Source organism: Rattus norvegicus, chromosome 15, assembly GCF_036323735.1.
Source record: "Rattus norvegicus strain BN/NHsdMcwi chromosome 15, GRCr8, whole genome shotgun sequence".
Taxonomy (NCBI): Eukaryota; Metazoa; Chordata; class Mammalia; order Rodentia; family Muridae; genus Rattus; species Rattus norvegicus.
In genome coordinates this window covers 83,904,816-83,927,457 of record NC_086033.1, presented here as the reverse complement: position 1 = coordinate 83,927,457, position 22,642 = coordinate 83,904,816, and the positions used below count along the sequence as shown (strand labels likewise).

At 39.8% G+C, this 22,642-nt stretch overlaps 1 long non-coding RNA gene across 6 annotated transcripts; it reads right to left on the bottom strand.

The window, feature by feature from the left end:
- Positions 1-11,854: 11,854 nt before the first annotated feature.
- On the bottom strand, positions 11,855-22,379 carry LOC108352955 (uncharacterized). Of its 6 annotated transcripts, none has more exons than XR_005494205.2 (4): positions 22,158-22,291; positions 21,483-21,726; positions 20,454-20,700; positions 11,855-12,030 (listed from the first exon to the last, which is right to left on the bottom strand). It is a non-coding gene; the product is annotated as an uncharacterized LOC108352955 (long non-coding RNA). The 6 variants fall into 6 exon arrangements; XR_010057997.1 differs by having other exon boundaries at positions 11,855-11,994; XR_001841409.3 differs by having other exon boundaries at positions 20,454-21,726; positions 22,158-22,379.
- Positions 22,380-22,642: the final 263 nt, after the last annotated feature.

Below are 22,642 nucleotides of genomic sequence, written 5' to 3'. Positions count from 1 at the left end.
CATTCGAACTTCTACTACATGTCTCTGCCAGATTCATCATCATGGCTGTCCCTCAGGACAGTCCTAATCACTGTTTGTTATACATTATGTGGTAGTTTCATTTCTCCTAAGCAAGGCTCCTTACAGGCTCTAGTCGTGGCCTACCCAAAATTCAAGGCTGCTGTCTATTTCTTTTAAATTTATTACTTGCTACCAGGTCACTTGGGAATGTGACTCTTTACAAAGTATAGAAACTGTTCTTATCTATGGAGTATTACCATATATTTCAAATACTCTGTAAAGCATATACTGAGAGTTTGCTGACTTTAAATACCTTTTAACAGTAACCAGTTTATTCCACTGTGCAGACATAATAAAACCTCAAAACAGTCTCTTGTAGCTTCAGACTGGTGTGCAGCCAGTGATGACCTAAAACATCTGAATCTCTTGTCTCCACCTCTTGAATGTTGGGATTAAAGGTGTTTGCCATTGGGCTATATAGTATTATTATTTTTTTAATATATGACCATATCCATGTTAGAGTAAATGATGAAAAACCCAATGCATTTAAAATGAGTCAGTGGGACGTCTATTTCCACCTTCCCAGTTGGACAAGTGCTTGGTCCTCTCTTGGCCGCTGGTCCTGGAATCTATTTCTCAGTTTTTCTTGAGGTAAAGCTCTCTACTTAAGAGACAATGTAGCTGGTGATAAATTAACCTTCACCATTACCCAGAAACACTTAGTAATGTTTACATAATCCCATATAGTACCAAAACATCTTTTATTCTTTGGCTTCCTCAAAACATCTAGAAGCTAAATGTGTGTTACAAAAAAAAAAAAAAATCTCTTTCTCGTTTTTTAAATGAGAACCAATCTCAGTAAGGTTAAATGATTTGTCTAAATCCTTTGTCCAGTAAGCTGTGATACCAGAAATTGAACAAGGTCTTCTGAGGTCAGGCTGTGACTGACTGATGCCCTCCTGCACTAGACGATCAGCAAGGAAATCTCTCCTTTGCACATGAGTAAACTCAGCTCTGAGAGGTTTTGTTATATATTCTCGAGCCTTCGGAGGGACTGTTCTCTTGCTTTATTTTACATGGAAAACAAAGAAAGCCTCTTCACCATGTGGAGCGGTCTGTCGCTCATCTAGCTCATTTGGGTCTCACATGACTGAGTTTGCTGTGTAGGGAATCATCGGGGTGTTATTCCAAATAGAGAAAACTCAGATAAAACCCCGTGTTCCTGGCTGCAGCCCGTGTGATTATGAATACAATACTGTACTTACAGTAGGAAGCCGGAGTGAATAGGGGCTGCTGTCTTTGGAAAGATGAGCATTCGCTCTGACCTAATAACTATCTGACGCTGGGTACAATTATCTTCCTCCAAGTGGAGCATTCTAATGTGACACATTAATTGTTGTGTCATTTTTTTTTCCTGAAAGGCACGTTGGGTGTCTAATACAAACCAGAGGCTTCATGAATTATCCATAGCAGTGTGCTCGTAGGCTGCCTCTCTGATTTACCTTTCCACACTAAAAATTAACCCAGGCATATCACCTGTTTTCAATGACTGCTGGCAGACCTATGCTGCCCTGTGACCCCCAAGCTCATCTTTCTGGGCCTCTGCGTGTCCAATAAATCTAATGATGCACTAACCCGCTGCAGCTAGGAAAGCTTTCCTCCTTGTGGGCAAACCACAGAGACACGGCTTGGCAGAGTGGACCGCAGCAAGACAGAGTTACTACCCAGAAGACAGTCATGGCTCCAAGGAGCGATAGAGAGGTCTCCTTTCTCCGCGTGCATTCTACCTTGGTACCTTCGTTTTTAAAGAGGGGCCTTCTGTATAGGAAGGCTGTGAGACACAAAGCCTTTTTGGCCCCAGTGAGGCCCTCCAGCACTCAACTCTGGATGTTCCTCTTCCACTGCCGCAGCTGCTTCCTTGGCAAGCCCGCACAGGCTGATGGGCTGGCAGCCCTGGTTTTGCCTCTGGGCCTGTCATCTGTTGTGTTGTTAGCCTGCTGATGGGCTGTCTCAGTGTGCCCTTTAAGCCTGCGCTTTCCTGGCTACCAACTTTGGCTCCTACCACCAGAGGAAAAGCTACCGAGCCCCCATCTTGCTCCAGATCCCAGGCTCCCGGCAGCAAACAACCTCCCCATTGTCTTCCCCAATACCTAGGGTGTGAACGGTCCACAGAGCTAAAAACCATCAGTATTCAAATGTACTTCCTGGCCCAGGGTTGGCTGTTATTAATGCACACAGCCCCAAAGACTCATCTCCCTTTTTGGTTTTAATTGGGCTTCCTCCGGTCGTTTTCATTTCAGTTTGCACCTGACTCTGACATATACAGCTACTGATTACCAAGTAAGTTGTTCGGTGAGCTGGAGGTATGATAAATTAAATATGATTTGTATCACTGAGCCCATCTTTGGCTGCTTCACGGCACATTATAATTTGGGAAGGGACGATCACAATAAAATATTGAAGAATAAGCAGGGACAGCCCACTGTTCACATGTCCAATGGCAAGAGAAAATTACAGGTTTCATTGTCTATGCGGCACCATCTGCCTCTTTGCTGAGGCTGAGCCTTCGGCTCTCCCAGGGGAAATCGCTGCGGATAAGTTATTCAATTAGAACAGCATTATTGGCCAGCTACCTTGGAGAATTCGGTTGATGATGTTGTGACTGCCCTGATCCACATTCCTTCATGTCCCCAGCAGGCCGCAGCACATGGCAACTTCCCCGAGTGTTTCCTGAGCCCCATGATAGAGGGGAACAATTGAAATGAGGAACATCGAGGAGGGCTGAAAGAAAATCAATTTTGAATGAACTTTTCGTGCTTAGCCACGGCTCCGATATTCTGAGTCATACTGTATTTGGGGGGACTTTCATTGAATTAAATGACAGAAATGTCAGGAGGGAGGAAAGTGGGTTTCATGATATGTGTTTAGCCTGTGGCACTACACAAAAGAATTCCTCTCATACAATTACAAGGTAGAAATACACTCAGGCCTCTTCCGACATGGTGTTCGTCTTAGGGATGGAAAACCTTACAGGAGCACGGTAGCTTTCTAGTGAAAGTTTCTGCTATGCTTCAAAAGCCTCTTTACCCAAAAGGGTGATGTTTATTTACAGCATTCCCTAAACAGAATCTTGATAGGAGCTTTATTATCAACCTTAGGATCTTGGTTTACAAACAGAAGAGCCGGTGGTATTTCTCTTATGCGCATGCACGTACTTACATGTATTTTTAATGATAGACCACGACTCGAGAAAGCTGGACATATATATACATGTGCAACCATGTTTAAAAATTAAATCTCAAAATTATTTATTTTCTCACTATTCATAAATATTTATGTGTACTTACATCTCATGTACTCATTGCCCACCAGGTCGGTTCTGGCAATGGTTGATATTTGAGCAAGGAACGCAAACATTCTCCTTGTTATGGGTTCATTTGCTCATAGCTGTAGAGGGTAACTATAATTTTAATATCTAAATTTATAACACTTATGAGTTCATAATCTTTTTACTGTGCACGTGATGCTGGCACTTCAAGTTAATCATTAGAGTTTAAATATTAAGACACCAGTCCCTTACTGAAAAACATTGTTGTCATTTTTAGATTGTGATTTTTTGATATCTAAAGTATTATTTTCTGGGGATGTAATTCCGTAGTATATATTTGCTTAACAGGAGCATGGCTTTGGGTAGAAGCCCCACCCCTATTTAAAAAGTGCTATTTCGGGGTTGGAGATTTAGCTCAGTGGTAGAGCGCTTGCCTAGCAAGCACAAGGCCCTGGGTTTGGTCCCCAGCTCCGAAAAAAAGAAAAGAAAAAAAAAGTGCTATTTCGTACTCATCCTATTTTTCACCTGGATTGATTTTACCATACTGTGTTAGGAAGCCATTCTTCCCTTAAGAAAATGCTAAATGTTTTCGTGTTTGAGAAATCGGGACTTGTTTTCTCTGAACTATTTAATCCATCAGCTAACCACGTTTCCCTCTGTAACCATGAGATATGATCCTCACAGCTCTAGGTAATACTGAAATCTTTATATGTGCAAGATACTTATGTAAAACTATGTAGCATTTTCAGATAGACAGCATATATGCTCCCCGATGCCGGGCATCGTCTTTAGGTTGCTCTAACAAATGAAGTCCAGGGTGCGTTCTTTTCACATGAAATGTGATAATCACAAGGTAAACTCTATATAGATTTGATACAGATGCATTTTCCCCCCTCACTTCTGTTCCACAGTTAGTTGAACTTGTGGACGTAGAGCCCACAGATACAGGGTTAAATATGTATGTATTTGCGTGTACAATTGTATATATTTATAACTTTACAGACAAGGCACATTTGTATCTATGCACACAGGTTGTTATCAATTCCCTCATGTCTCGGTGGATCGATACACATTTCCCTCTTTATATTGAACCCACCAGAGTCCTAGAACCTCTTGCACAGATGTACCCTATGTGGTAAACTCAGCTTTAATGGCTGCTTCAATTTTATTGATAGGAACACTGCGCAGGAAGAAAGGAAGTAAAAAGCCCTCTGCAGGCATATACTTCCCTGGCAGTGTTGGAGACAAATGAGTATCTGTACGTCCACTTCCCCTGAGACTAAGAGCATCATAGATAATACCTATCATGTAGGTATCAGCAATACCCCAGTAACTAGGAATTTAAATATTTTAAAGGGGGACAGACTTTAAATACTGTAATGGAAAAGCTCCTTAGAACTCATTTTCAGATATTGCAGGATTGAAAGCAAGCCAGCACCTGTCTTCAGTAAATATTAAAGATACACACTGTGCTTTTGAGTAATTATAAGGCTAAAGATGAATCAATACCAGGGCTTTAAATTGACCCCCACCTAACAAAAATACAAAGTTGATAGTTTTTAAGCAAATCCCAAGTTCTACATCACCCAGACCAGCACTTGGCTAAGCACAAAGTGAAACCAAATCTTACTAAATAGTGTCATGGCTAAGCCTAAAGAGATGGAAGCCTGGTGTTCTCACCCTTTAATCACCCTAGCAGTAAGGCAATGGCATGGCCAGTAGTGAAAACTAAAAGAAGCCATGGCCCTGGGCACCTGGTTCTTTCTCTCTTTTAAGTGTGGCTACTTGAACTTTTGTGAGTCTCATCATTCACTTTCCTCTATAAAGGCTGTAACTGTCTCCTCTCCTCTCTTCTGGTCATATTATGACTCCTTGATGCCTACAACTTCACTGGACACTGGTGGACTCACGATGGAAACACAGGGAATTCCATGTACAGCCCTATTGCTTTTGTACTCGGAAGTAACACTTTTCCACAGTCAACACAGCTCATCTATCAGATGAATCTTCTAGCCCTGGTCCACTGAAACACAGGCAAGGGAAAGAATCAGAAACATGGATGAAGACTTGCGGTGTTGGTAACGAACAGCCTATGCATCTGTGAAAACTTAGTTCGCTCTGGCTCCGCTGTGAGCCCTCCTGCTATTTCCCATATGAAATGGAGCGAAGTTTGGTCTAAAGATGCTTTCCTAGATTTTATAAGTATGGCCTAAAAATGTTCCCATAGGTAATGAATTGTAAGCAAACTTGACTGTGAAAAGACTGTAAATTACTCCGGACCCAACTGTCCAAGTCTCCACCAATTGCTGTAGCGAAGGATCTGGCAACCGTAGGCACACAAACTTTAAGCATGAGACAGACACCAGGTGACCCATAAGTCCAGCTGTCCTTGCACACCATCCCCTACCCAATTCTCTCTGCCTCCCCTCTCCTTCTCTCTCTCCCTCCCCCCACATCCCTTTTTTCTTTCTTTTTTTTTGTTGAACTTCCTCCCCCGCCTCATCTTTATTAAATTGGGTATTTCTTATTTCCATTTCAATTGTTATTCCCTTTCCAACATCCCCCTAACCCCTCTCCTCCCCTTCTATATGGGTGTTCCCCTCCCCAACCTCCCCCCCATTACTGCCCTCTCCCCAAGAATCCCATTCACTGGGGGTTCAGTCTTGGCAGGACCAAGGGCTTCCCTTCCACTGGTGCCCTTACTAGGCTATACGTTGCTACCTAAGCAGTTGGAGCCCAGGATCAGTCCATGTATTCTTTTTTTCTTCCTTTCTTTTTCCTCTAGGTGTGTTCAATAACTAAACTGTCTTTCCAAGTCTCACTCTGACTTTTTGGAAGACAACTTCCTTTTGCCTGTAAATGTTACTCAACTGCGCGGTAACTCAACCACGGCACTGAACTGGTTTGAACCTGAGGTTTGCACTATTGAATAACTGGTTCTGTTGAATTAAACCATGGGGCATTTACTAATTCTAATAATTTTCATGTATTATTCCCTTATAAGTGTCTCTTTTGCGATTAATCTATTCATGTTTTGGGCCCATTTATTTAACTTGTGTGTACACGTGTGTGCTTTGAAATGTTTTTATTATTTCTTTAAGAATTTTTTACCATGCGTGTTGACCATTTGTTGATATATAAGAGGGCCCTTGAATAGTTAGGCATCTTCTCCTTTGACAGTTATAAAAATTGCAAAACTATATTTCCCAGACCTGAAGAGTTGTGTGGTTGGTTTGGTATGGATGAGTCTCACTTTACCCCCAAACCTCAGCTGGTTTCAGACAGAACCTTCCTTTCTCACCATTCCACATAGTTGGGATTGCAGCTCTGTGCCACCACGTCTGTCTGACATTTTCCTCTCGTTTTGTTTTTTTTTCATGTTCTATATATGTATTTTACTTTATAGAAGTTTGCATGCATGTGTGTGTAACTATGCTTCGTGGCTTGTGGCTTGTATATTGGACTTCCCCCTTTCCTTAGATCACTATGACACCATGCAATAATAATTTTCTTCTAAAATTTCAAATTATTTCACACATTTATTTACATGGGTTTGGGCTTTGTAAATGTGTTGTAAGAAAGGAATGTTCTAGATTTACCAGTTCTTTACAATACCCATAGGCTTCTACAATGTTCATCTTGCTTCTAAATGCTTATGTGCCTGCCTTGCCACGTGTGTTTCTCTGTCTTAGTTTTCACTCAATTTCTCTTTGGTAAGGCTGAGGAAAGAAACAAGGACCCTGTACACTCATCACTGAGCTCTACTCACTGCCTGTAGTCAATTAATTATCTTGTTAATACTGCCATTAATCTCTTAAAGATTTATAATATACTCTAATTTTTATGGAATGAGAAAAGAACCCCCTACATTTCATTTATAAAACATCTTTTCAAAGTTATTTTTCTTACCTGTTCATTTTTCATACAGTGTTAATTGACTAATCAATTATAAGGGGGTTTTCATCTGGATGTTATTAACCACATATTAAATTAAAATAATTATATTTTAGATACTCAAATCATCCCATCTCCTAATGTACTTTTAGAATTTTTTCTTCCTGGGACTGAGAAATAGGTTGGTAGTTAAGAGCACTGCTGTTTAGTCCCTGGGAGCTCTGATTGGTTGATATTGTTGGTTGATATTGGGGTTGCAAACCCTTCAGCTCCTTCGATCCTTTCTCTAACTCCTCCAATGGGGACCCCATTCTCAGTTCAATGGTTGGCTGCGAGCATTCGCCTCTGTATTTGTCATGCTCTGACACAGCCTCTCACTAAACCACCATCCAAAGAGTACACATGGACAGACCCATGGCTCCAACTGCATATGGAGCAGAGGATGGCCTTGTTGGGCACCAATGGCAGGAGAAACCCTTGGTCCTGCCAAGACTGGATCCACCCTCCCCACTCAGTGTAGGGGAATATCAGAATGGGTAGGCAGGAAGGGACGGGTGGTTGGGGAGGGGGAACAGCTGATAGAAGAAGGGGGAGGGGGATGGAATGGGGGGTTATGGATGGGAATCCAGGAAAGGGGTAACATTTGAAATGTAAATAAATAAAGTAGCCAAAAAGCAAACAAACAAGTGGAATTGCTGTTCTTCCAGACAGCCCAGGGTCAGTTCTCAGCACCCATGTGGTCCTTCGCTCTCCTCCTCGGCACTAGTCCGCGGGATCTGGCGCCCTCTTCTGGATCCGGAAGGCACCAGTCATACATTCAGTACACACACATATTTTGTCTTAGGATTTTATTGCTGTGAGCAGACACCATGACTAAGGCAAGTAAAAGACAACATTTAAGTAGTGCTGGCTTACAGGTTCAGAGGTTCAGTTTAATATCTTCAAGGTGGGAACATGGCAGTGTCTAGACAGGCCTGGCACAGGAGGAGCTGAGAGCTCTACATCTTCATCTAAAGGAAGCCAAGGAGCAGACTGTCTTTTAGTCGGCCCACCCCCACAGTGACACGTTTCTTCCAACAAGGCCACACCTAACAAAGCCATACTTCCTAATAGTGCCATTCCCTGGGACAAGCACATTCAAACCACCACATATATATTCAGGCCAAACACTCACAAAAATAAAAATAAATAATTTTTACTCTTTAAAAATAACTTTCATACTTCTCTATGACATGCTGTCTTTTTTTTTTCTTTTACATAATTCTTGTCTGTGTTCTGCTATACGTAATGTTTAAGTACTTTGGGTTTTTTTGTTTGTTTTTGCTTGTTTTTTGCTTGTAATTTGTTTCTTCTATATTTCATCACAATGTTTAGTTCCTAATTTATAAAGGAAGAGAAAACGAACAATTCCTTCACAAGTCTAGATACTATGCTCCTAACTACTTACACAATTTTTATATTCCTTTTCTGCATCTAGCAAGTATATACAATCTACTAATACAAATCTTTTATTTCTTTCCTATCAGTATTCAGCTAATCTCTGTCTCCCATTTAATTGTATCCTTCAGAATCGTAATGGCAACATAGAAGCCATAGTCTGCTAACAAGGATCATTGAGTGATTAAAGATGTTCATGAAATGCTCCAAGTATTTTAAGTCAATTACAATGTAAGTTCAAGCTCACAATTTTTATCGTGACGAATTATCTATTTACATCTACTTAAAAGTAAAACAAACTAGGGAGAGCTTTTGAATTTCATCCAAGACCTTATGTCCTTTACTTGATAGTCACATGAGTTTGGGTTTGCAGTTTCAATTTTACTCTTGAACACCAGTGTGCCAGGGTGGGCACTGGGAGCTCTCTGGACTGGAAATAAGCAATTGTTTAGAATTTGGATCACAGAGCGTTTTGTCTGGGAGAAATAGTTTACCACAGGCATCCTTTATAATTACCAGTGCCTGCTTATAACAAGAGGCGCGTGCGTGGGGAGGGGGGGACACTTTAATTGTATTATTGTTTCTGGATTCTCTCTAGGCAGGCACCCCTTGTTCTTATAGCCACAGCTGAGATCTTAGCAGTCCAACCTTTTTTTCCATAGCCATTGCCTATCACAGTCTGAGACAGGATGGTTTCCCCAGCACCCAGAAAACCAAACCAAAACAAAACCAAAGCTAATTTCAAAACCCGATGTGTATGTGCTCCATGCAGAGTTCAACTGTAGTGCTGTTACTTAGTATTGCTGCTTTTGTGCTTAGATTCAGGTTGGCTGTATGAGGTCGGAGACGACGGACAGACACAGTTCCCTTGCACACTCCGGACTGCCTTAAATACAAAACATAATTAGCTGGCTGTCCTTTTAAATCTCAGTATTCATTCTAAATTTCACTTAATAATGAACAGGATATGGAATTTATTTATTTATTTATTCATTCATTCATTCATTTAAAGCTTGGAAAAGTGACCCAAATTCATATACTTATCTAGATATTTACTCGATAAATTAAATTTTTCCAGGTTTTTAAGTTTAAATTTATTTTATAATAAAAATATAAACTTTAGACTGCTAAATTATTTATCAATATTTTAAAATTTTATTTTAGTTAATTTCTCTTGCTATTCCCTCTATAGCCTAGACATTGGCATTTTTATAGTTTTTAATTTTTTCCATATTTGATTATAAAGAATGCTTTAAAATACATGTTTAAAAAAAAAAGGGTTGCTTAGCCCAGTGTTTTCTAACTAAAATAAAATAATTTGCCATCCTGGTATAGTCAGACAAAACAAATACACCTTTTTTCTTTTTCAGGAATCAATCCTACAATAATTTTAATCGAATACATTCTGTACCAACCATTCTTTGTGTTTGAGGCCAATAAGAAAAGAATGCAGTAATTTATCCCAGCTCTGCTATTTACTAGTTTGTGACCCTGGACTTGTCATTTAAATTCCAACCTCTTATATAATGATAGCCACTTGCAGGGGTCATGTGAGAGTGAAATGAGCTATTGAAGGTCTAGGACTCTGCCTGTAGAACCTTAGCACTGAAGGAGTGTGGGTCTTTCCTGTTTGCGTTACTCAGGGACTAGCTCTCTGAGGCTCTCCCGAGTCTTTTTCATGCCATGCTGTGACCAGTTTTTTATTCTTCCTGTTGGCTTTCCACTAATTCCCTTTAAAATGTGCAGCGCACGTCAGTCGTTGAAGCAACTTTCTACCTTCTCAGCTTTATAAAAAAAGAACAACTGCTGTCCTTAGAGCAGTCATAAGCTAAAATTTTCTCACCTCCCTGGAACTGGAATTCTTTAACATCCCCCTGTCTAACACTACAGGGAGAGCAAGCACCAAAATGTAATGTTTGTGTGATTCAGAATCTGTCGTGAGCTCAACAGGTCTCTTCTAGGCATTTACAACCAATTACAGGATTACAGACATAATTTTCTACTCTAGCAGTTTTTCATTTTGAAAACAGATATAAGGAGGCTGGGGAGAGAGTTAAATAACTAAAGTGATTGTGTTTGCCACGCAATATCTGGAACCCACATCAAGAAGCCAAGCATGGTGGCCTGCCCTGTGATGCCAGCACTAAGGAGGCAGGTTTATTCCTGCAGCTCATTCGACAGCCACCATGGCCAATCTGACAAAGCCCAGTCCAGGGAGAAACCTCATCTGAAAGAACAGTATATGGCACCTGAGTGAGAAGCACACTTAGGGTTCACCCATGCAACATACATACATGCCCATGCACATGAATACATGTATCTACATGCAAACATGCCTATGTACACACATGCACAGAAAGAGAAAACCACTGCAAAACATTAGCTATTGTTAAAACTTCTGATTAACTTAATACTTTTGACTTGTTCAAGAAATGAGATGAACTAGAGCTTAGTATAATTAACGCATTATGAAATATTTTCTTGACTACTTGAAAATTTATATTGTAGCCCAACTATTTACAAAGTAACATATTTATTATTTAATGACCCATCTTGATTTGTTGATTTTAATTTTTGAAATAGTCAATCTGTATGATGTTTAGAAAAATGCACTAATAGTAAGTTTTGTTTTTGTTATTGTTGTTTAGACATAGCTAGAAAATAACTTTTACATTATTAGCTTTTTTTTTTTGGACACAGTATTCATGGTTTCACTGCCTTTGAGAAACTCAAATCATTCTTTACATTAAAAACAATATGTAAACAAACAATAACAGAAGTCAATACAACAAAATAACAACAAATGAAACAACAACAAAAAACACATCCACACACATACATACAAAAATTGGTGTCTGTTTATGTTGCCCAAATACTCCTGGACAGGGGACTTCCCTGGAGTGAAGTCAATATTTATATAGAGAGTGATAGTGTATTGTAGACAATTGATGGTTCCCTTTCTCAGGAAGTATCAATTACAAATAGCTTTTTGATTTGGGGTAGCACTTTGATTCTGTTTATACTTACCCCCTCTCTATGTTGGCCTTTTGTCCGATCTGAACTTGTACATGCTGTCACTGTCTCTCTCAGTGTTTTGAGTTTGGTGTTTGGTGTTTTTTTTTTTGTCTGTTTGTTTGTGATGGAGAGGACATCAAGTCAGACAGGAAAGAAAGGGAAAATGATCAGAAGGCACTGTTTGAAAAAATCTGCATCTATTTATTAACAGAGGATCTGTAGACTGTTGTTTGTTGTTTGTAGAGGCTGTCGTTTGTTGTTTGTAGAGGCTGTCGTTTGTTGTTTGTAGAGGCTGTCGTTTGCTGTTTGTAGAGACCCTTCTGCAAGAGATATCATCAGGAAGACATGGCAACACACTGTAAATAATCCAATATCATGTGTTCCATTATAGTCGCCATTTTTTTAGAAGTATATAAAAATACTTAAAGTTGAGCATTTATTTCATATCTACCCAAACTGACCATCAGCTGTAAAGGACATAGAAACATGGTTGTGTTTTTATTACTATTATTATGAAGCTGGATTGAGCGAATCCGGTATGCATCATTTAAATGCTCAAAGCATCACCTAAGAGGCCCAGAAATGTATTGCTCTCCCACTAGCGCACAAGCGCTTCCCTTTGGTATTATTGACCAACAACAAGGCCAAGTTTGCGTTCTCTACTGCTGTGTTTTCCATCTGTCTGGACTTTATGGTTTCTAGCTGTTGTGTGTCTATATGTCTTTCCAGCCTCACTGTGGTCAAACTGTCTCTTTTGCTGTGTCTTGTCTGACGTGTGAGTCTATCTTGTTCCCACGTCTCCCTGGTGTCTCGCTCTCACTAACGAAGGACTTTGCTCTGTATTTATTATTAAGCATAGAAAGTATCTCACGAGGAAGGTGTGAGTGATGCTTTATAAAAAATTTTAACTGAGCTTCAGAACAAATTAAATCATTTATTCATATTGACCCCAGAACATTTAGTACTGCAAATATACCATTGCCAATCAATATCCGCATTCTGTTTCCAATATTTATGACAGATATTTTTTTAAATAAGCTCACTTTTGACCATTCACTGTTTTCAGTAAATGATTGTCATAACGCATCCATACACATAATCTTACATTTCTCCCTGGGTCAGGGTCATGGAAAATACATCATTTAATATTAAAACTATACATTCACTTAGGCTGGATAAGTGGATTGCCAGGAAATTCAAGGCAAGTAATATTGGTTGTTTAATTTTTTTCCCTTAAATGCAGGTTAAACAAAGAGGGATAGTAATGTGTCTTGAGAGATGGTCAAGGTGTGTTAATTTGAGATCTAGGAAAAGTTTTATTTTCTTTAACTATAAGAAAATCTTTCATAAAATTGTACTGATATTTCAATAGAGAATTAACCTCCGAAAGCAAAATATAAGAGAAATATCAATTTAGGGCTTAGAGCTTTATAAACCTGTTCTGTCGTAGAACTAAGATTGAGAGTGACTTTAAGAGGGGTTGGGGATTTGGCTCAGTGGTAGAGCGTTTGCCTAGCAAGCGCAAGGTCCTGGTTTCGGTCCCCAGCTCCGAAAAAAAAAAAAAAGCAAACAAACAAATAAACAAAGACAGTGACTTTAAGGAATAGAGCATGGGTGAAATTTCTCTATGCTCATAGGCATAGCATAACCAACAAAACTGATGGGAGAAAACTGTGTATAGTGACATTGTGTCTATATGTGCACAAGAGGGAAAGCTGGGAAGATGGCTCAGTTGGTTAATTGCCTATAATGGAATAGAATTGAAGATCCAGAAATGAACCCACACACCTATGGTCACTTGATTTTTGACAAAGGAGCTAAAACCATCAAATGGAAAAAAGATAGCATTTTCAGCAAATGGTGCTGGTTCAACTGGAGGGCAACATGTAGAAGAATGAAGATCGATCCATGCTTATCACCCTGTACAAAGCTTAAGTCCAAGTGGATCAAGGACCTCCACATCAAACCAGACACACTCAAACTAATAGAAGAAAAACTAGGGAAGCATCTGGAACACATGGGCACTGGAAAAAATTTCCTAAACAAAACACCAATGGCTTACGCTCTAAGATCAAGAATCGACAAATGGGATCTCATAAAACTGCAAAGCTTCTGTAAGGCAAAGGACACTGTGGTTAGGACAAAACGGCAACCAACAGATTGGGAAAAGATCTTTACCAATCCTACAACAGATAGAGGCCTTATATCCAAAATATACAAAGAACTCAAGAAGTTAGACCGCAGGGAAACAAATAACCCTATTAAAAAATGGGGTTCAGAGCTAAACAAACAATTCACAACTGAGGAATGCCAAATGGCTGAGAAACACCTAAAGAAATGTTCAACATCTTTAGTCATAAGGGAAATGCAAATCAAAACAACCCTGAGATTTCACCTCACACCAGTGAGAATGGCTATGATCAAAAACTCAGGGGACAACAGATGCTGACGAGGATGTGGAGAAAGAGGAACACTCCTCCATTGTTGGTGGGATTGCATACTGGTACAACCATTCTGGAAATCAGTCTGGAGGTTCCTCAGAAAATTGGACATTGAACTGCCTGAGGATCCAGCTATACCTCTCTTGGGCATATACCCAAAAGATGCCCCAACATATAAAAAAGACACGTGTTCCACTATGTTCATTGCAGCCTTATTTATAATAGCCAGAAGCTGGAAAGAACCCAGATGCCCTTCAACAGAGGAATGGATACAGAAAATGTGGTACATCTACACAATGGAATATTACTCAGCTATCAAAAACAACGACTTTATGAAATTCGTAGGCAAATGGTTGGAACTGGAAAATATCATCCTGAGTGAGCTAACCCAATCACAGAAAGACATACATGGTATGCACTCATTGATAAGTGGCTATGAGCCCAAATGCTTGAATTACCCTAGATACCTAGAACAAATGAAACTCAAGACGGATGATCAAAATGTGAATGCTTCACTCCTTCTTTAAAAGGGGAACAAGAATACCCTTGGCAGGGAAGAGAGAGGCAAAGATTAAAACAGAGACTGAAGGAACACCCATTCAGAGTCTGCCCCACATGTGGCCCATACATATACAGCCACCCAATTAGACAAGATGGATGAAGCAAAGAAGTGCAGACCGACAGGAGCCGGATGTAGATCGCTCCTGAGAGACACAGCCAGAATACAGCAAATACAGAGGCGAATGCCAGCAGCAAACCACTGAACTGAGAATAGAACCCCCGTTGAAGGAATCAGAGAAAGAACTGGAAGAGCTTGAAGGGGCTCGAGACCCCATATGTACAACAATGCCAAGCAACCAGAGTTTCCAGGGACTAAGCCACTACCTAAAGACTATACATGGACTGACCCTGGACTCTGACCTCATAGGTAACAATGAATATCCTAGTAAGAGCACCAGTGGAAGGGGAAGCCCTGGGTCCTGCTAAGACTGAACCCCCAGTGAACTAGACTGCTGGGGGGAGGGCGGCAATGGGGGGAGGGTTGGGAGGGGAACCCCCATAAGGAAGGGGAGGGGAGAGGGGTATGTTTGCCCGGATACCGGGAAAGGGAATAACACTCGAAATGTATATAAGAAATACTCAAGTTAATAAAAAAAAAAAAAAAAAGAACACCCATAAAGAAGGGGAGGGGGAGGGATTAGGGGGATATTTGCCCGGAAACCGGGAAAGGGAATAACATTCGAAATGAAAATAAGAAATACTCAAGTTAATAAAAAAGAAAAAAAAAAAAGAATTTGGCTTCAACCCTACCCCATAATGACAAGAACCATGACTAAAAAATTCCATTTAGGTAAGAAATTCCTAGATTACCAAGGACTTGTCTGTGGACTTTGGACCCCTGTGTTTGGACTCTGTAACTAAATACAGTAGCTCCTGGCCTTGCCATAAAAAAAATCCAATTCTCACTACGTTGAAAATCTGGGTTGGTCAGTGCAGTCTACAACCCTGGAACCTAAGCAGGATGGCACGCAGACAGGATGATCCCTGGATCTCAAAAGCCAGTCTGATTAGCTAAATCCATGAGCACCACATTCAGTGAGTGATCTGTCTCAAAGCCTAAGATGGAGAAACATCAAGGAAGATACCTGATATTGAAATTTGAAAATTTAAATATGGACACACACACACACACACACACACACACACACACACACACACACACACAAAGGGAGAGGGGAAGAAAAAGCATTCCGGTGGATACCAAACTGTCTTGTATGTTCTAAGATGACCTAATAGAGCTTAAATTTTTTAAATTAAAATATAACTGTGACACTTCCTTCTTTGTTCTCCTTCCCAAGTCCTGTACATACTTTCTCTCTTTTGATTAGTGATGTCACATTTAAACACTCAGTGACACTGAGGAAGACATGTTGGAACATCATAAGGTCTTCTGTGAGTCATGTCTACTGGAAACCACAAGGAAGCTGGGTAGACTTTTGTGATAAAGTCAAAGTGAGGAGGCCAGACTCATCTACATAATGAGTTCTAGGACAGGGAAAAACTGTATCAAAGAGCAAAATTCAAACAATATAAAATAGAGAGTGAAGCAAGTAAAAAGCACAAAACTTCAGCTGGAGGCACTATCCCAGAGTGCAGAAGTTGGCTCCAGCTAAAGGAACTTGGTTAGTGCAGTGAGGTCTAAAGGATGTCTTATGCTTGGCATTTTCATCCTATTCTCTGCTTTGTTTGTCATGTGGTGACGAACCTCCTCCATCATGTATTTCTACCACCATTATAGCATGCCCTACAATTGGAGACAAAGAGGTGCACACCATACACATACAAACACACAAAATCAAATGCAAAAGCACACACATACACAGGCATGCATGTGTATACACACAGGCACACATATACAAAGACACACACACACCAAACATAGATACACACATAGATATATCACATACACAGATACACACCACATACAGAGACACACAGAGATATGTACATGCTACACACAAGCACACATCCACCCAAGCAACACACACTTATATAACCAAACACACACGTAAATACACACACATAAACATATCACAGGCATATACACACCACAGATACAGACATACATATACCACACACACAAGACACAGAGAGTTAAATGCATAAAACAGATAGAGACACCTCCCACATCCACACAGAGACACACCACACTCACAGACATACACATACCACACGCACACACAGATATACTGCATACACACAGCACACCACACCCACACAGGCACACACACAGAGGCATGCATGTACATGAATATTCACATAGATGTACACATAAAATTTGGCAATTGACTTGTATTTATAAGATATACACAAAGATATGCTATAGGATTATAAGTAATAAAGGGAAATTATTTTAAATTGGTGGAGAAGGAAGTAACCATTCTATAAATCTTAAAGAAAATAATACAGATGAGTGTTTTTGTTTCAAGGATTGGCCAAAACACTCTAACCAAATACAGGCAAGCTCATTCAACAGTATTCATTATGACAGAAAGAGTACAAAATACACACATTGAAAGAAACCAAGAAAGTTGATATATGATGTTAATCACTGTCATTTAAATAATTTCAATGGACATGCATACATTTAATACCCAACAGCGTCTTTCTTAGGACATTTTTTTTTTGTAGTTCTAGGGCACAAACCTAGGACCCTGAGCAAGCTGAGTATGTACATCCTCATCCCTTTACAATTTTCACAAGGATGAAATTATAGAAAAATTGCAATGGGAAATACAATATTTCACATGAAGAACACTAAGAAAGAGAGTGGACCATGTAATAAAGTACACTAGTATGACAGAAGTGCTCAAGTGCAACCCAGCAACATATCGACAATTGAAAAAACTCTTCTGTCCATACAGTGAAGAATCCTACGAAAAAAGAATTAAGTCTGTTTATATACTTTTGTGAAGTAATAGCCAGATCGCATTGTTAAGTGAAAGGGGAGTTAGGAAATAATATGCCCATACTTAAACACTTACCTAACAAATTGTGTGTGTGTGTGTGTGTGTGTGTGTGTGTGTGAAAAGATAGAGATAGATAGATAGATAGATAGATAGATAGATAGATAGATAGACAGATAGATGATAGATAGATATGGATGTATATGTTCTTACACATGGCAATGTGTGTGCAGATGTTCATAGCTATGAATAAAAAAGTAAAGACTTTAAGAGTGAAGTTTAAAGCTTGAGAAAAAAGGTATCCTTAAGAAGAAACAATATAAGCTACATGTGGTGGTACACGCCTATAATATAAGCCTTTTGAGGGCTAGAAAGTGAAGACCTGGAGTTCAATATCACCCTCAACTACATAAGGGAGTTAGAGGATATGCTAGAGTGCATGAGATCCTGCACCAAAAATTGCTATGCACATATATGCATTTAAATGCATATATGCATATATGCACACACATGTATATACAATACATATGTACATACATACAGGCACACACATTTAAGGCAAAAAATCTGTATTCTTTGAAATATTCTTTATTTTTGCTTGCCTAGAACACACATATGCATAGATAACCTAAATCTATTTATGGATATTTTAATGCCTTGACAGCCAAAAGTTTTACGGTTCATCGAACTACAACACTTACCTTAATCAATTCCCTTTATGTGGTAACATAAATAGAACAGTCATTGAAAGGACACTTGTATAAGGATCATCTGTACTGATTTTAGGATCAACACTGAGAGCTCAGTCACAGAATTTGATAATGGTCTAACCTTGGTAGCACACAGTACACTGTACTAAAGAAAAAAATTGATATGACTTAAGGATTTTCTAAGAGTCATGAACATTCCTAAGAGGACTAATGGAATGATGTGTCAGTAGACAGGTATGGTGTAGGACTGAGACTTCAGCCTCGATGCCAGCTATCAATCAGAATGCTTGACTTCATGTATATTTTAGATTTGATATTAGACTACCTTTGTACGGCATGAGTTGCTTTGTACATGAAGGAACTGGAGAGTCTTGATTTAGAGAAGAAAGAAAATATCTTAGGATTTTCTCTCAACAAGTAATTCTACATACATTTACATATTCATTTGATTACCTGAGTGTGTATTGCAACAAATACAAACATGGTAAATCTAGTTTTCAAAGAGATAAACGTAAAGAATTGCATAATTAAGAATAAAAGGAGATACAATGTCCCTGTGACGTGCCAATACAGTTATACACACTATAAGAAGTCAAAAACTAAGGTAGCCGCATGGCTTTTATTCTCAGAAAGATAGGTGAATACAAATTACTTCTTAGTGCTATATATTCTGAAAGAAACTTTTGGAAAATTAAAAGTGACTTTATTAGGTACACACCCTCCCTCTTCTAATAATAGACAAATAGCTTGAATAACTATGATAAACCTGAGAAATACAAATAAGATAGGTCTACTTTCAGAAACCTAGAAAATGTATCTCTTGATGTCAGTCTTTGGTATATTATCTCCTTTAGATTAACAAGTCTATTGAAGAGAAGCTAGAACCTGCTGCCTTCAACAGAGCAACACAGTGTAACTGACTTCTCTTAGTAAAAGTTATGAATGGATGGATGCTGGCACACTAAGCATAGTGATGACCGCAGTCACTGCATGGAAAGTATCCTCTTCATACAGTTTGTGATTATCATAAGGATACATTTCATATGTGTATGTCCTGGTAATCCTTGTCAGGAACTAAATCAGAGGCCATCTCTGCCAAAACCAAGCCTGAGTATACGTTTATCTTTATCCAAGGAGATTGAAGAAAGAACTTGTAAGTGGGTGGAATGAAAACTCTTCTCTTCAGTTACATTTGTTTGGCCAACCCAGGTTGACTCCACATTCACAACAATTCTCCTACTTCAGCCTCTAGAGTGCTGGGATTATTTATAGGTAAGTGCTATCACATCCAGAAAATTGTTTAGTGTTTTCTTTTGCAAGCCTACTAGAGTAGTAAAGTTGAATTCTGTAATACAAATTCAGAGAGTTGAGAAGCAAGGAATAAGAGGCAGAGGGAGCTACTGTGCTTCAAGATTCGTCAACTTGGAGACCCAGGGGACAGGAAGAGGTTCATGTAATGTTTTAACCAATCTTCCCTAATTAGCACTTTTTAATTGTACTGACAAACTCACTCAAGAGGCTAGGTAGCAAATTATTTTAGGTTACAATCTTGAATGTCCATATTCTATAAATGTTATTTTTCTTATGAAGAAAATCAGATTTTCAAGGATGATAGCTGTCAACTGCTTCTACAATTTTCTTAACAAGGAGAACCTTCCCTTCCTTCTGGAAGTGGCCTGTACAAATTCTTAGGGGAATACTGATTCCTATCTAAAGATCTTTTAAATAGGATGTTCAAAAAAGTTTGGCAAAGATCATGAAATTAGGATATGTGCTGAGGTTTTTCCCTTGGAGTATTTTCACAGTGTGTATGCCAGAATAGCCCCATGGCCCTGGGGAAATCTCAATAATATTTCATCGTACCTATCAGAGTTAAGGCAGAATGATTACATCACACTAGTGTACCTATCATTTTAGTGACCAAAGACATGTTGTAAGATCAGTGGGGCTACTCAGGGTAACCATGTAACACTAGAGAATGTCAGCCACAGTGCTTCAGTTTCCTTATTACTAGGCTGTGCCCTTCTCTATGGTAGCATGATGCTCTAGAACCCTCTGTCTCTTAAGGACATGTGTGTCACACCTCCTGCTGTGAAAGTAGGCATTACCTACTAGAGGCCTATAAATACAAAATATCTCAAATAGAAATCAGATTACATACCTATACATTTTTAAAGAAGGTGTGGTTGTTTGAATGAGATCAGCCTCCACAGACGCATAAGTTTTCATGCTTGGGTCCCAGCTGTGGACTGTTGAAAAGAATTGGGAGGTGTGGTCTTCTTAGAGGAGGTGTGGTCTTCTTAGAGGAGGTGTGGTCTTCCTAGAGGAGGTATGGTCTTCTTAAAGGAGGTGTGGTCTTCTTAGAGGAGGTGTGGCCTTGTTGGGGGAGTTGTGCCACTAGAGCTAAGCTTTGACATTTCAAAAATTTAGACCAGGGGTTGGGGGGGAGACAAAAATTTAGACCAAGCTCTGTCTCTCTGTCTCTGTCTCTCTCTATCTGTCTCTCTCTCTCTTGACCTGTGCCAACCTATGGATTGGGATATAAAGTTCTCAGCTACTGCTCCAGCACCATGCCTGCCTATATACTGCCATGCTCCCTGCTATAACGAAAATGGACTAATATGCATAGACTATAAGCAAGCCCGCAGTTAAGTGTTTTCTGTTATAAGAGTTGCCTTGGTATAGTGTGGTGAAAGTAATTTTCTCCTCCAACTTTTCACACCCACATAGGAATGTAAGCAGTTACATGTGTTCATACTCTAGCCAGCTCAGCAAGTTTCATTGTCCAGTTATAATAGATTTAGAAGATGAAATTCTTCTACTGGAAAAGAAAACGCTACTGTGCCCTTGTCAAGCAGTGTCCAATACAAAATCTCATGAATTTCAGACTTGTGGCTTGGAGAGGAAGCCCTTGCACACTCTGGAAGAACTGAGAATTTAAGTGGTACCAGCAATGTTATGTTCACATAACATGCCAGTGTTGCTATTAACATGACATGGGTTTTTCCATGACTGTTAGCCTGTGTGGTTAAGCAGTTTATAATTTTATCACGCTCTTTCCTAACTTTGTTCCTAGATCTATCACCACCTCCCCTCTAAAGAACAGCAATGCTTGTGTTTAGTGTCTTCTAGGATTTTCACTGATCAACATGTTTATTTTCTTTGAGTCTCTGGCTATGATTGACAGTACCCAGTAAAGATTGTATGAAGAAATCTTTCCAGTTTGGATATCATTCCTGAGAGGTGATCCCTGGGAATTCCTGCCTTGTCCTCTATACAATTAGGCGACTTCTTGTTTGGCCTGCCATCATCACACACACAGACAGAGAGTTGTTAAAAACCTTGCCTTCAACATCTCTATTACTGAAAAAATGTCATCAGTTCGTTAATTGAGTTTGTCTTCCCATCCAGACTTTTGTTCTGAAATTAGGGACCTGACAAGAAAGAGAACAAAACCATTGATGTTTCCATTAAGCCTAGTGTAATTAATAAATTGTTTACATCATAAAGAGCAAGCATGTTGGTAAGAGTAAAAGAGCTGAAGAGGCTTTCAGAGATAGCAACAGTGGCAGTCCTGTGTCATTACCAAAGTAGAGAGGAGAAGGGAAGGAAGTTCCAGAGATGGGGGAGAGAGAGAGAGAGAGAGAGAGAGAGAGAGAGAGAGAGAGAGAGAGAGAGAGAGAGACAGAGAGAGACAGAGAGAGACAGAGAGAGATCAGGGAGGACAGGAGTCGTGTGTGGAAGGGCACCACTATTGGCAACCAGAAACTGGAGGTAGCAAATAAGGATAGGAAGGAAGGTGGATAAAGAAATGTTTTCCCTTCATCTGTTTTGTCACCCCTTGTTGGTACTCCCCATTATCTACCTTATTAGACTTAGAATCACCATGGATGTTCGGGTGTATCTGGGAACATGTTTCCAGAAATAGTTAACTGAGCAAGGAAGGCCTGGTGGGAACCTGAGCGCGCGAAGCCACAAGAAAGACTGAAGGAGGAAGTGAACGCCTTACCAGCCCTTTGCCCATTGGCTGCAGCTGCTTCACAATTCTGCCCTCAGCCCCTCCCCTAACCAGGGATCCAAAACAAACGATGTCTTCCGGAAGTTGCTTTTGTGAGGTGTTTTGTCACCTAGGCACCACAGAGAGGGGTGGGGGGAGACTGGCTGAGCTTGGAGAGGCAAAATCAGAAACCCTGTAATCATTCTATGTGGTTTTTAAAGTTGACACTGATTTCTCATGGTTACCAAACTTTAAGCGTCAGATGCCTAATTACTTTCTTTCTTTTGTTTTGGGTCATCTCTCGTGGAGCTTGGGCAATGAAATGATGAAGAAATCCACCAACAATTACTCTG